This window comes from Gekko japonicus, unplaced genomic scaffold, assembly GCF_001447785.1.
Source record: "Gekko japonicus isolate JY-2015 unplaced genomic scaffold, Gekko_japonicus_V1.1 scaffold222, whole genome shotgun sequence".
NCBI classification, from domain to species: domain Eukaryota; kingdom Metazoa; phylum Chordata; class Lepidosauria; order Squamata; family Gekkonidae; genus Gekko; species Gekko japonicus.
In genome coordinates, this window is record NW_015167063.1 from 152,668 (window position 1) to 166,769 (window position 14,102).

A 14,102-nucleotide genomic window follows, 5' to 3' on the forward strand; every position below is an offset into this window, starting at 1 on the left:
GAGAAAATGGCTGCTTTGAAGGGTAGACTCTATGGCATTGTGCCATGCTGAGGCCCCTCCCCTCCCCAAACCCCGCCATCTTCCGGATCCACCCCCAAAGTCTCCAGGTATTTTCCAACCCAGAGCTGGCAAACACCACCACCACCACCACCACCCCGCACTGTGCTGTTTTCACTCTGCTCCACACTGATCAGATCTCATCAGGACTCCTGTGTCCAGTTCTGGGAAGTGAATTTCAGGGAGGATGTAAACAAATTGGAATGGGTTCAGAGAACAGCAACAAAAATGGTCAGGGATCTGGATATTCAATCCAACAAGGAAAGGTTGCAAGAACTGGGAGTGTGTAGCCTAGAGAAGAATAAGTGGAGACTTGGACATGCTTCTTAAATACTTGGAGCATTTTCACATGGAGGAGAGCAAAGAATTTGTTATCTGGTGCTCCAGAGGGCAAGACGAAATCTGAAGGGTTTAAGCTAGAGAAGGGTGGCTTTTAGTTAGCCCCACTGGGAAAAAACGTCCTAATGGTGAGAGCAAGCTGATAATGTAACCAGTTGCTTAAGTGGGGGAGGGGGGGAGGGGGGGTCCCCCTCCCTCTCTAAATATCTTCAAACACAGGTGGGACAGCCATCCATCTAAGCTTTGGATTTCCTGCACTGAGCAGGGGGTTGGGCTAGGTGGCATCTAAGCCCTTTCTGATTCTGGGACTGTAGGTCTCTGGCTTCCCAGAGCATCCTCTGACCATCAGAAATGATTTAGAGAAGACATGGGGATGCAGTGTGAAGGAGGAGGAGGGAAAGCCACATTGCCTGAGCAGAACTCCCCTGACATTTCTCTATAATGTCATTTTTTTTACTGTAGTACCGTCAGGCTTCCCACTAATTATACAATATAGATTTGGTCAGACATTCTTATGCATATTTTGGTAGTCTAAATAAAAACAGGATCTTGCTTTTCATTTTGGAAAGCTCCCTGGACCCAGTTTCAGAGAAAATTAAGTTCAGTTGAAGTCAACAGGGCAAGTTAGTTGTGACTATGTGCTGACGTAGGCATGGAAGTATTTATGAAATGCTTTGTGAGATCCTCACAAAGAGAAGTCAAGCAGCCTGCAGGCTGGAGGGTCAGGACGATGGTGGAGTGGGGGACAGAATGGGGAATGAAAAAGCAGAATGAACTTGACTTTAGCTATGAATGGTTAAGATATATGCAGATTTATGATTTGTTTAAGACAGATAAAAAAATTATGGATTTACAGAGGAGAAAAATGAAATGGAGAGCATTTGGGAAAGAGGAGGGGAAAAAAAGATTTCAAATATGTATAAAACTTTATTAAAATGGTATACGGAAGATGAGACAGTTAAAGAGCAAATGTTAAAGTGGGCAATAAATATGAACAAAGAAGTGACGATTGACTCTTGGGAATATTTGTGGAAAAACTCTATTAAAATATCGACCTGTACCAATGTTAGAGAAAATTGTTATAAAATGATGTATAGATGGTACATGACTCCGAAAAAAATAGCAAATATGAACCAAAATATGTCTAATAAATGTTGGAAATGTAAAAAACTTGAAGGCTCATTTTACCAGCTGTGGACTTTTGGACGAAAATCCATAGTGAAATGCAGAAGATATTACAATGCTCCTTTAAAAAAGCACCGGAAATTCTGCTTTTGGGACTAAAAATGGAAGAAGTCAATGTGGATAAAAAAACCTTATTCTGGTACTTAATAACGACAGCAAGAATGCTATATGCACAATATTGGAAGCTTGAAAAAGTACCAGAGATTGAGGACTGGATACATAAAGTTCTGTTCATGGCAGAAATGGATAAAATTACCAAGAAATTGAACAACAAAGAAGACGAAGAATTTTTTGAAGAATGGAAGGACTTTAAGAACTATCTGGAAAAGAACTGGGATGTGACAAAAAATTTACTGTGTTTAGAACAATACTAAGTAAAAAGATGTTATCTTTTAAAATGATTAGAAATATGATATTAGCAACTGATGAAATATATATAAGTAAGGGGAAGGGGGTGAAAGCATTGCGGGAAGCCACAGGAGGGGGGAAGGTGTATGGATTGTAGGGTAAGTAATCGTTTATGTACTTTTTAAAAAAAGTTTTAATGGATACATGTTGAATACCTACGATTGAAAAATAATAAAACTTTGTTTACCAAAAAAAAAAAAAAGAATGAGAGTGAATATTAAGGTTAAATTAAATTAAATTTAAAATGTTTGACTGTAAGAAGGAGTGTGAATAATAATATATTTAACTATAAATGGGGAGTGTAAATTTATATTAATGACAGGGATAATTAATGAATTGGGTAGGAGTATGAATGTATGGGCTGAGTTACAGGGGTAATTAATTAATTGGGGTATTAACAGGATTTGTGGTTAAATGACAATGAATTTGGAATAAAAAATAATAGATTTAAGGGAATGTAAAACCTCTGTATAGTTTTGGAAGAGTAAAAATCCAAAGAACTAATATGTATTAGAAAGTTTCTGGTTAAATTAGGAAAAGAAAGAATGCTTGTTGATTAAAGATGGTAGTATGTATGTTGGATTTAGGTTGGTAAAGAAACAGCAGAGTTAAATTGAAAGATGGAAATGAAATGCTAACAAAATGTTAAAGTATTCTAAAGGGTAAAAGGGAAATATGAAAATAGGGGGGGAGAAATTATATAAAAATTGAATATGGTGTATATTTATATGGTGTCTCTATATTATATGTAAAAGAACCAACAGGATGCAACTAGGAAGGTGTGGAATGGATTAAAGATAGATAATGGACTAGGAAGTTAAAATAAGACTATACATCATGGACATGAGTGGTATCCTTAATAAAAATATGTAAAGATAGTATAAGGATTTTTTCAATGCAGATAGGAGTGTAAAATTAAGGAAATTTGATGGGAAGTTGATTTTTCTGTGTTGCTGGGAAAAGTTTGTGATGTTTAAAAACAACATGTGTATTCTTGTTGCTTATTATGTATGTATGTATAATATAGGCTTATTACGGGGAAAAATCAATAAATATATTTATATATATAAAAAAGAAAAACTGGAGAGGCTGCATTCTTTGATTACCATAGAAGTGAGCACAGTAAAAGGTATCACATACCAGTGAGGACACTGAATTCCACTAGTGCTATTGAGTCATGTGAACAGTCCTGGAGAACAACTGGAGTAGGGCAGGCTGAAGGTGATGACTCCAATTTTCCATCATACATCATTCCATAGCACCATAAAGTGATGGCTGAACAGACGCAAATAGGCAGGCAAGCAAAATGAACAAGTTGCAGCTCTGTGGTATTCAGCTGGTGTCACATCTCTTTGTTGCTTAGGATGAGAATCCTGTATCTTAAAAGTCAGCTATGATATGTGAATAGATCATGTACTGCTCGCTCAGTGCTCAACTAGAAATATTTGTCTATTCCTATCACCTTCCTTGAGTCCTTTCCTGCATAACCTTGGGCTTCACACAAAGCATCACAAATACTCACATCATGCACCAAATACGCTTTCTTCCTGTACTGTGCAGCATTCTACAAAGATTGCGCAAAAAGCTGAGCATTATTGAAACGAGCCTGAGAAATGAATGAAAGTCAACAGGAGACAATGGAATACCTGTGACATCTATACATCTCCTGACAACCACATCTATGCACCACATGCTTCCCTCCACTGCCGGAAAGAATGATGCTTACTTAAATGGCATGATATAATCAGTTTATGCATCAGATATGACATCAGTAAGGCAGGAGACAATTATTCATGTTAATCAGAAAAGCTCATAAGACCTAAATGCTGAGGTTCTTTGCATAGGATCCTTGGTAAATGTTGGTCAGATGTAACTGAGGCATTGCAAGGTGTGCAGGGCTATTTAAAGACTTCTGCGCAGATCATCAAGAGCATTTTTGCATGTACTTTAGGCTGTGACTCCCACACATTCTGGCTATGTTGGGAAAAACAAGTTTACTGTAAATAAAGACGAAACTTCCAGCTGCTTGCTTATTTACAGGACACTGGTTTGCAAGTAAACAAGGAGAGATAAGATTGTGGATGAATCATGCTGACATTCTATAGGCATAAGAGAAGGTGACAGATATGGGCAATATCTATTTGCAGGGAGGAGAACGTGAACATAAAGCAGCACATATGCCAGTATCTGCTGGGTGCTTTACATCACAGCCTTCTACAGATTGGTCCAGATTCACACTTTATCTGGATCTGCACAATGCTGCCCATGTGCTTTTCAGATCATTAATCATTGTTAACACTTATTGCACAAGGTGTACTTGAATCCTGGTGAATTGCTGGTAGGGTCTATGCCTCATCTCTGGTCTTGATTAGTGTTCCACCTCCTTTCCCACCCCTTTTTGCAGGTGTTAGTGCTTTATTGTGAAGCTCCTGGTATCACAAGTCTCTGTCTTTCTGAAGGATTTCTTCCTACTTCTGTCACAGCAGCAATGGACCAGACACAGGTGAAGTAGATAAGTCTCCCCTTTGTAATATTGCCAGGAGAAAAATGTCCTGTCCCTTTATAAGAGGTTAGAGTCAAGTGGGTAGCCATGTTGATCTAGCAATAGAACAAAGTTTGAGTCCAGTGGCACCTTTAAGACCAATTAAGTTTAATTCTGGGTATAAGCTTTTGTGTGCATGTACACTTGATGAAGTGTAAAAAGGTAAAGGTTCCCTTGCTCAAAAGCCAGTCTAGTCCGACTCTAGGGTTGCTGTGCTCATCTCCATTTCAAAGCCGAAGAGCCAGTGCTGTCCAAAGACGTTTCCGTGGTCATGTGGCCGGCATGACTAAACACCAAGGCGGATGGAACGCTGTTACCTTCCCACCAAAGTGGTACCTATTTATCTACTTGCAATTTCTTGCTTTTGAACTGCTAGGTTGGCAGGAACTGGAACTAGAGACGGGAGCTCACTCCGTCATGCAGCAACTCGAGTCTCGAACTGCTGAACTACTGATCTTCCACAGCCTGCAGTTCAGCGTCTTAACCACTTGATGAAGTGTGCATGCACACAAAAGCTTATACCCCAAATTAAACTTTGTTTGTCTTAAAGGTGCCACTGGCCTCAAATGTTGTTCCTTTATAAGAGGCTTAGTGTGCCGAAATAAGCAGCTGAAGCATTTCATGGCATGGAGATAAATAACATCATCTGCTAAATAACATCCAATTAAGCCTCTACTGAAGGGACAGGACAGGGGTTTTTTTTCTCCAGGCAGTTGGTAACCTCACACAGAACAAGTTCCCTTTCATACACAGAATTCATGGGCTTAGTGGAAGCAGACTTGTGCAAGAATGCTTCCTCTCTTTAAGAAAGAAAGATTGTCCCATTTCTTGGTTGTCCCATGCTCAGTCTTCAACTCAGTTCCTGGGACAGGGAGTCCCTTCCAGGTTCTTTCCATTGCCAATTTTGGCTACACCCTACAACAGAGTTAGGCCCTGAAGACTCCCCACCCTCTAGTGTCCCCAGTGAAAAAGCCTATGGTTATCTCTTTCACCAGGCCAGGAATGTCTTTCCAAACAGCCTGGCTACATGGATGTGAACTTCATTGTGAAGTCCTCAAGACAGGCCTGCTGCCAGTGGGCCTACTCAGTACAAGTCATGGGTTCATAGGAGGATGGATGCATGATGATAAAGCAACTGTTTTGAAGCAAATCAGGTCTGGGTTTGCTGTACCTGAATATGAGACATTATATAAAGGTTAAGGGACCCCCTATTTACATTGCCTTGAACTTCTTGATGAAACAAAAATCTGTTATGTATGCGGGCCACCACCAGGGGTCCGCGGCTACAGTAAGGAACTTGGCTCCTCGAGACAATAGAAGCCTAGGATCCTATTTTCCCCAGCATTCACCAATAGCCACTTTGGTGGGAAATTCAAACCCTCCAATGGGACTGGGGTGTGCTGGGTGGGTGTGTATATAGTTAGCCTTGCAGGGCTGTTAGTTAGTTCCAGTGTGAAGTACAATAAACATGTGCAAACGCTTGTCGTGGTCTGAGTCCTCCATGCAGCAAACCCAGTACTTTTCAGTGGCGATGAGGATGGGATTCCGCTGAGCCAGGCCTGGCTCGCATCCCAGTGCAGCACCGAGCATTGATCCAGCCGACGCCACCGCACCCCGCATCGCTCCCAAGCAGCACAACACCGCGCCCCACGTCCAGTACACCACTCCCCGCCAAAGCCATGACCTCCGCTCGAGGAAACCTGGAGATCTTTGATCGAGCCCATCCCGAACTCTGGGACTCATGGACGGACAAGCTGACCTGCCACCTCGCCTACAATGAGGTAACAGATCCGGGCAAACGATGGGCCCTTCTCCTCAGTTCCTGTGGCATGAACACTGTTCGACTTGCGAAGAGACTCCTGGCACCTAGGGCGATCCTCGAATGTACCTACAAGGAAATCATCGACACCCTGACCAGATACTTCACACCCCAGCCAACAACACTGGCCAGACGGATTGAGTTCCAGGGCCGCATCGAAAAGCTGAGTGAGTCAGCCACTGCATATATGGCCGCCCTGCACCAGCTTGCTATGGACTGTGCCTTCACCAAGGTGGAGGAAAACCTCCTGACACAGTTCGGCTGGGTCATCAGCGACGTAAAGCTGTGCAGGAAAATGATGAGCACCGCCAACATCAAGATCGACAAGGCCCTTCAACTTGCCATCGCACATGAGGCCTCCCACCGCGACCGACCCTCGGCAGCTTCTCATCTGGTGCTTCTTGACTCGGCGCCCGAGAACTCTAGTGAGGAGGACGTCCATCTCATCCGCCAACCCACTCGCCACCGGGACCCACAGCTACAGGATACCCCGCAAAGGCTGCCGGCCGTCTCTCATGAGCCACACGAGTGCAAGTCATGCCGGTTCCGGGACGTGAATTGCCACACTTGTGGGAAACAGGGTCACCTCGCCCGCATCTGCCGGTCCAAGGGAAGTCAAGGGGACTAAGATTTTTGGCAAACTAGATCTGGCGCAGTTGCCAGTTGACGAGGCCACGGCCATGACACAAATGATAGTCACGCACAGGGGGGCTTTTAAGGTAAAGAGGCTACAGTTTGGGGTAAGCATAGCCCCGGGAATCTTCAAAACAAGTAATGGACAATTAATGGACTCCTTGTTAAAAGGGATCCCTGCACTGACGCCGTTTTTTGATGATGTCCTCATCACCGTGGCGACCCTGGACGACTTTGCCTCCTGCCTCTGCGCCATCCTGCAACGTTTCGACTCGGCGGGCCTCGAAGTGAAAAGGGAGAAATGTCTCCTCAGGGTTCCGGCAGTGGACTTTCTGGGGTTCCATGTTGGCACGGCGGGCCTCCATCCAGCCAACGACAAGGTGAAGGCCATCATAGAGGCCCCCGCTCCCACTTGTAAGGCTGAGCTACAGGCGTTTCTGGGACTAATAATTTTTTTATCACTCCTTTCTGCCACACAAGGCCACAGTAGCAGAGCCCTTCCACCGCCTCCTAGACAAGTCAGCTCCTTGGTCCTGAGGCCCCAGGGAAGTGGCGGCGTTCCGGGGGGGTCAAGGCGCTCTTGATTTCTAAGAATGTATTGGCACATTTCGATGAATCATTGCCTGTGGTCCTTGCGTGTGATGCCTCCCCCTATGGCGTTGGCGCTGTCCTGGGCCACATCCTCCCTGACAGCCACAAGGTTCCCGTGGCCTATTACTCCAGGACCTTGACGGCCGCCGAGCGCAATTACGTGCAAATAGACAGGGAGGGCTTGGCAATCGTGGCCGGGGTCAAGAAGTTTCATAACTTTGTTTACGGGTACCCCTTCATGATTGCTATGGACCACAAGCCCCTCCTCAGCCCCTTCACAGCAGATAAGCAAACGCCCCAAGTCCTGTCACCCCGTGTCCTTAGATCGTCCCTCTTCCTGGCTGGCTACCAGTACCACCTGGAACACCACCCAGGCAAGGTGATGGAACATGCCGACGCCCTGAACCGACTGCTGCTGCCCACCACGGACACCAATCCTGCTCCCGCGCCTGGGGTTCTGCTCCTTGAAGGTCTTCCTGAACCTCCTCTGCAAGCTGCCAACATTACTGCATGTTCAGCCCGCGACCCCGTCCTCTCCCGGGTCTTGGGCTGGGTGGTGAGGGGTTGGCCCATGACCTCCCCGGGGCCAGAGTTTGCGGCTTTCAGCACCCGGAAAGATGAACTGAGCTCTCAAAGGGTGTCTTCTGTGGGGGGACCGGGTCGTGGTCTCCAAAGCCCTGCGTCAACGGGTCCTCACGGCGCTCGACGAGGCACATCCGGGCATCATACAGATGAAGACACTGGCTTGGAGCTAACTGTGGTGGCCGGGAATCGATGCCACGATTGAGTCATGGGTCCGGCGGTGCCAAACCTGCCAAGAAGTACGACCCAACCCGCCAAGCGTGCCAACACAGCCTTGGGAGTCAACCCACAAACCATGGTCCCGGCTTCTCATCGATTTTGCCGGACCATTCCAGGGACTGTTATTTTTAGTGACAGTTGACTCCTACTTGAAGTGGCTGGAGATCGAGGAAGGCCATAATTCAATCCCTCCACCGGATCTTTGCTACGCATGGGCTGCTGGACACAATAGTCTCCAACAATGGGGCAGCCTTCACATTGGTGGAGTTCCAGGAATTTCTCCAGAGGAACCTGATACGGCACATCCGATCCACGCCCTTCCACCCCGCAACCAATGGCCAGGCCGAGAGGATGGTGCGCACCGCGAAGGAAGCCCTCAGCAGGATTACAGATGGGGACTGGGAGTTCCGCCTAGCCCGCTTCCTCTTGACCCAGAGGACAACACCTAACCCCGTCACCGGCCACAGCCCCACAGAATTGCTGATGGGCCGGTGCCCCACAACCCTGTTAGATTGACTACACCCAGACCAGGCAAGGAGGTTGGTCAAACGGTGCGAGGCTCCAAGAGGGTTCTTCCTGGGGGACCCAGTATTCATTTGGAACTACGGAACCAGGCCTCCCTGGATCGCGGGCTGAATTATCAGAGTCACAGGCCCAGTCTCTTACGAGGTGTCGACAGACGACGGCAGGCTCTTAAAGAAACACCTCAACCAACTAAGGAGGCGACAGCTCCCGGAGGCAGGAGAACCACCACAGTTGGCTGCGGGAACCGAGACACACACACACAAGAACCCAGAATTCAGTCCGACCCTCCGAGCATCGAGGAGGCCACGCCAAGTGAAACACCGCCATAACCAACAGAGCCAGAAGCACTTCAGCCATTGCAACAGGCACCCCAGCCACAGGTCACAGCCCATCAACCGGAACCCATCGCCAGTGACCCAGTACCAGCCCCCTGGCATTCCCTCAACGAGCGCCGACTCCCCGCCTATTTGCAGGACTATATTACATAGGTAGGGTCAGAACTATGGGGGGGGAGTGTTATGTATGCAGGCCACCACCAGGCGTCCGTGGCTACAGTAAGGAGCTTGGTTCCTTAAGACAATTGAAGCCTAGGATCCTAATTCCCCCAGCATTCACCAATAGCAACTTTGGTGGGAAATTCAAACCCTCCAACGGGACTGGGTGTGTGCTGGGTGGGTGTGTACATAGTTGATCTTGCAGGGCCGTTAGTTAGTTCCAGTGTGAAGTACAATAAACGTGTGCAAACGCTTGTTGTTGTCTGAGTCCTCCATGCAGCGAACCCAGTACTTTTCAAAATCGAATATAAGGGTGCAGTCAGACGTGCCATTTGAAGTGGAGGGGTAGCGCCCCTATTACCTCCAGTGGAATTTGACTCGTAGTAGTGCTATTGCACATCCCTTTGTGCTGCAAGCTCAGCCCATCACTGTGTGATCAGATGCCCCATTCAGGCGAGTGGGGTTTTTTGCCTTTTGTTTCCCATGCACATTTATTTTATATTTATTTATTTTAGACATTTTTACCCCGCCCTCCCCGCAAGCGGGCTCAGGGCGGCTTACAGGGGCATAAACAAGGAATCAAACCTCTGCGTGCAGGGTTCCCCATGGAGTATGCAGTTATGTGCATACTGCTAAGTGAGGAAAAAGCTGGTATGAAGTCAGGATAGAATGGGCAGACCATCCTGACAGCTTGAGACTGTGCTTGAGCGATCAGACTAGGGAAACTGTTTGTGGCACATCGGCAAGTGTTAGGACCGGACTTTCCCCGGTGTCTTTTAACTCCATTTCTGTGGTGGAGCAGCACGGGGTGCCAACAACTGTGGGACCTTTCCCAGATGTTGCTCTCTGATCATGCACTTTAGATCCATCAGGCATTCGCAGCTATGTCAGATCTAAAGGCACATCTGATCACAGCCTTAGTGTAATAAATAAATATGGTTCTCTAGCAGTCTTTGTCCAAGCAGCATAAAAGTCAATACCTGACTGTCTTCGGCAACAGAACTACTTCATGTGGTTTGAGATATTATCTGGAATTATATCAAGCTTGCACATATGTGTGTGTGTGTAAAGTGCTGTCAAGTCACAACCGATTTATGGTAATACCACAGCAAGGGGCTTCCAAGGCAAATGAAAAGCAGAGGTGGTTTGCCATTGCCTTCCACTACAGAGTCTCCCTTCCAAGTATTGACCCTGTTTAGCTTCTGAAATCTAACAATATCAGGCTATACCATGCTGCTTTCCCTCCTGCACACATGCATCCACTACAAAATATGTGCTTTTTATATTGATAGTGCTGGACATTGCATAATCCAGCTCCAGTACTCTATTATCATATCTTACTTACCCTTCTTTTGAGGAGTTTGTGGGGTTTTTTTGCACTGTAAGAGAATCTTTGTTCAAAGACAAATAGAAACAATATAAAACACTGCCCCCTCACTTGATTAAAAATCAGTAATCCTGAAACAGGGGGAGGGGGAATTGCAACAGGGAGAATAGTAGCTTTTCTGCTGTTCAATTCACCTAAACATTGACAACACAAAGGAGCTGAAAATACTAATTTGCAGATATGCTCTTTATTATTACTATAATAATTATTATTGCCCAATAAATACGCAGTTATTTGTTGCAGGTGATTAAGATGTATATTCATGTTATTTTAAATTATATATTTACTGAAGAAAATAGATACTGTTATCATCATCATCATTATCACCGTCGTCATTATTATTATTATTATTATTATTATGATGCCTCACTTTTCTCCCCTGTGGGGACCCAAAGTGGCTTACAACATTGTCCTACCCTCCTAAATGTTATCCTCACAACCACCTCCTTTTGAAACAGGTAGGCTGAGAGAGAGCGTTTCAACCTGTGTACCAGCTGCCGTATTAAGTGCTGCTTGGAATGTGGTCAAGCCAGTGCACTGAGCACCTGCTTGACAGTATTTTCAGCATGTGTTGAAACACAAACTGCTCTGTCATATGTTGTTTTCTCATCATTTTAAAGACTGACTTTCAGTTATGTTTAATTATGTTTCTTAGGAGGCTGAATACGTCCGCACTGTGCCAAGCTCATATCATTCATTAAAAACCACAGGGGGGAAAATGTGAACACCATAAAGGTTACCCTCTGTCTCTTCAGCTTTCATTCTTTTGTTTGGGGTCTACCCATTGCTTTCATTCTTTTGTTTGGGGTCTAGAAGATCAGTATTTGATATGTTGTGTACTTCTCATTCCAGAAATGAAGCACATTTTCCCCAACATTTTTTTTTAAAAAAAACAGTGGGTATCAAACATTCCTTCTTTCCCAACTATCACGTTTGCATTAGAGATATTACTGTGGTCTTTGAAACAGTCCTTGCTGGATTATCACCCACATGCACACACACACACGCGCCCACACACACAAATAAATAAATAAAATGTGGTTGGGGCAAAATTATATTTCTGATCTATTTTACTTTTTAGAAATACTATGAATTAACCCAGGTCTTTACTTTCTAAACTTCTGATCCTGTATCAGTACCTTTGCCACATCTGTGCTGCTATCAATGTTTTTGCATATCCCTTGGCATCAGTATACATCACATTTTAAAGAACGTTTTGTTTACCACTGGAACTTTGAAAACTTAAGTCCATATTCTTACCCTAGCTGCTCTTCCTTTCGATGTCTTCTAGGGAGTCCTGTAGTCCTGATGGTACTTTCACTTCAGACCCATTTGTATTTTGCACCAGATTTGCTTAAGAGGCCAGCCCCCTGGAGTTGCTCCGGGTTCACAGTACCTAAACTCTGTTTTCCCTGCTTGACTGAAAAGCCACCAGTGAAAGACTTGCAAGGGAAGCATTATGAGGGGAAAAGCTGTTGAGCCTGTTAGAGCACAAGCTCTATGGGCAACGTTGCCAGCCACGCTGATGCAATTTTAAATATGTTTACTTGTGAGCTGAAAGAATGTATCCCTGCTGTACCTACAAATTACTGATTGTTCTTAAGAATATGTAAAAGGAGTTCTTTGTTTTAAAAGATTTACTTGATCTATGACAGCATCAAACCCAGTAAAGCCCCAAAATGTATTGCACCCAGATTCTAACAATAACCATTCAGTGTCTGGTAGTGAAATTCAGAGCATATTACCCTGTGAATCCTAAAGCTGTTTCTATGGAAGAGGTCTTAATCCTTTCTTACCAGCCCTCAGTCTCCAAAGTAAAATTCAGAACTGGGCCATGATTTGAGCAGGGAAGTGATCTAAATGGCTTCCTTTATTTGTTCATGTAGTTATAGAAAATCCAAATAGTCTTTCAGCCAAGCCACCACAATCCACTGTTTTCCATGTTGTCCTCCTCTCATCCTTCAGAGTTGAATTTTAGGCTTTAAGGGAATGCAGGAGGAGTGGCCAGACCAGGCCCATAGCCAGGATAGTGGGTGACACCGCTGGGGTTGCTTGCAGGAGTTGCACCTTGCTTCCATTTTGAGCAAGCTGTGCTTGGGGGAAGGGGCAGCATCGGCATCGGGGAGTCCTCCGGGTGGTCCAGAGAGTCAAGGGCCTCAGCTGGATGGAAGGTTGTGAGGTCTTGGCAGGATGTTGGGGGGGGGGGTCAGGCCCCAAGAGGCCCCACTGTAGCTATGGGCCAGGCCAGACTGGCAATGTTAATGGTAATGCTCTGCCTTTCCTCATTCCCTTGTGTAACAAATCTCATGGGCTCTAACCATTACTAGGGATGGGCTTGAACTGCATTTTTGCAGTTTGGTTCAATGTTTGTGGCTGAACCACAAACCAAACCATAAACCAATACAAACTGGGAGGTTGGTTCATGAACTGAACTGGTTGTATCAGTTCATTGATCATTTAAAGTTTAAACCCCTGCTTTCTGCTCCCTGTGGCTTTTTTGTGAGGAGCAGAAAGCAGGGGGGCATTTAAACCAAATCAAAAATACTTTCACTTGATACTACCATAACCAAATTTATTTATTTATATTTATTTATACATTCAATTTATATACCGCTCTAACCCCGAAGGGTCTCTGAGCGGTTTACATACAGATTCCAATTTCCAATTTTTCCTAAGGCCACATATTACACAAGGGACGGGGCTGCCTACCGACACCCAGGTGACAGGGCTTGCTGTTCTCGGCTTCTACTTCCAGGCGGTCTTCGGGTGTCGGCGTTCAGTCCCTGGTGTCCTGGAGCAGGTCTTCCAGTCCAGTGGCTTCCTCTGGCGAGCCCGTCTTGGTGCGTGGTTCGTGTCAGCTACAGCTCCGGCTAACGTCCATTTCCGGCTCTGCCGCGCCTGCGCCGCCACGCCACCGTGCCTTCCATGACTCCACCTCTGCCTCCGCCGGATTTCATCACTTGATGTTGCACTCACTGGCCACCAGGTCACTAACCCATCCCAAAACTCCGGACGGGGCTGTGGCTTAGTGGTACAGCATTCCTTCTGTATGTAGAAGATCCCAATTCAATCCCCAGCACATCTAGTATCAAAAGGCCCAGACAGGAAGGGATGTGGTCGAAATGCTGGAGAGTCACTGCCAGAGTAGACAATCTTGACTCGGAAAACCAATTGTCTGGCTCAGTATAAGGCAGCTTCATGGGTACAACTCATGTGCTCCATTTCTACCACTTCCCTCCATCAAATAAAAAAGAGAAACCATAGATCTTTGAAATTTCCTCTTACATTTTAACCAAGAGTTGTATTGATGCTTGTCTGTGA

General features: G+C 45.5%; 1 protein-coding gene across 1 annotated transcript in view; it reads right to left on the reverse strand.

Annotated features, from left to right (window-relative positions):
- ARHGEF37 (Rho guanine nucleotide exchange factor 37) overlaps positions 1-12,109 on the reverse strand; it is a 110,802-nt gene extending 98,693 nt beyond the window's left edge. Inside the window, exon 1 of the mRNA XM_015412643.1 lies at positions 12,042-12,109. The gene's annotated coding sequence lies outside the window, so the exon portion shown is untranslated. The remainder of the gene's footprint in view (positions 1-12,041) is intronic.
- Between the last annotated feature and the right edge of the window lie 1,993 nt (positions 12,110-14,102).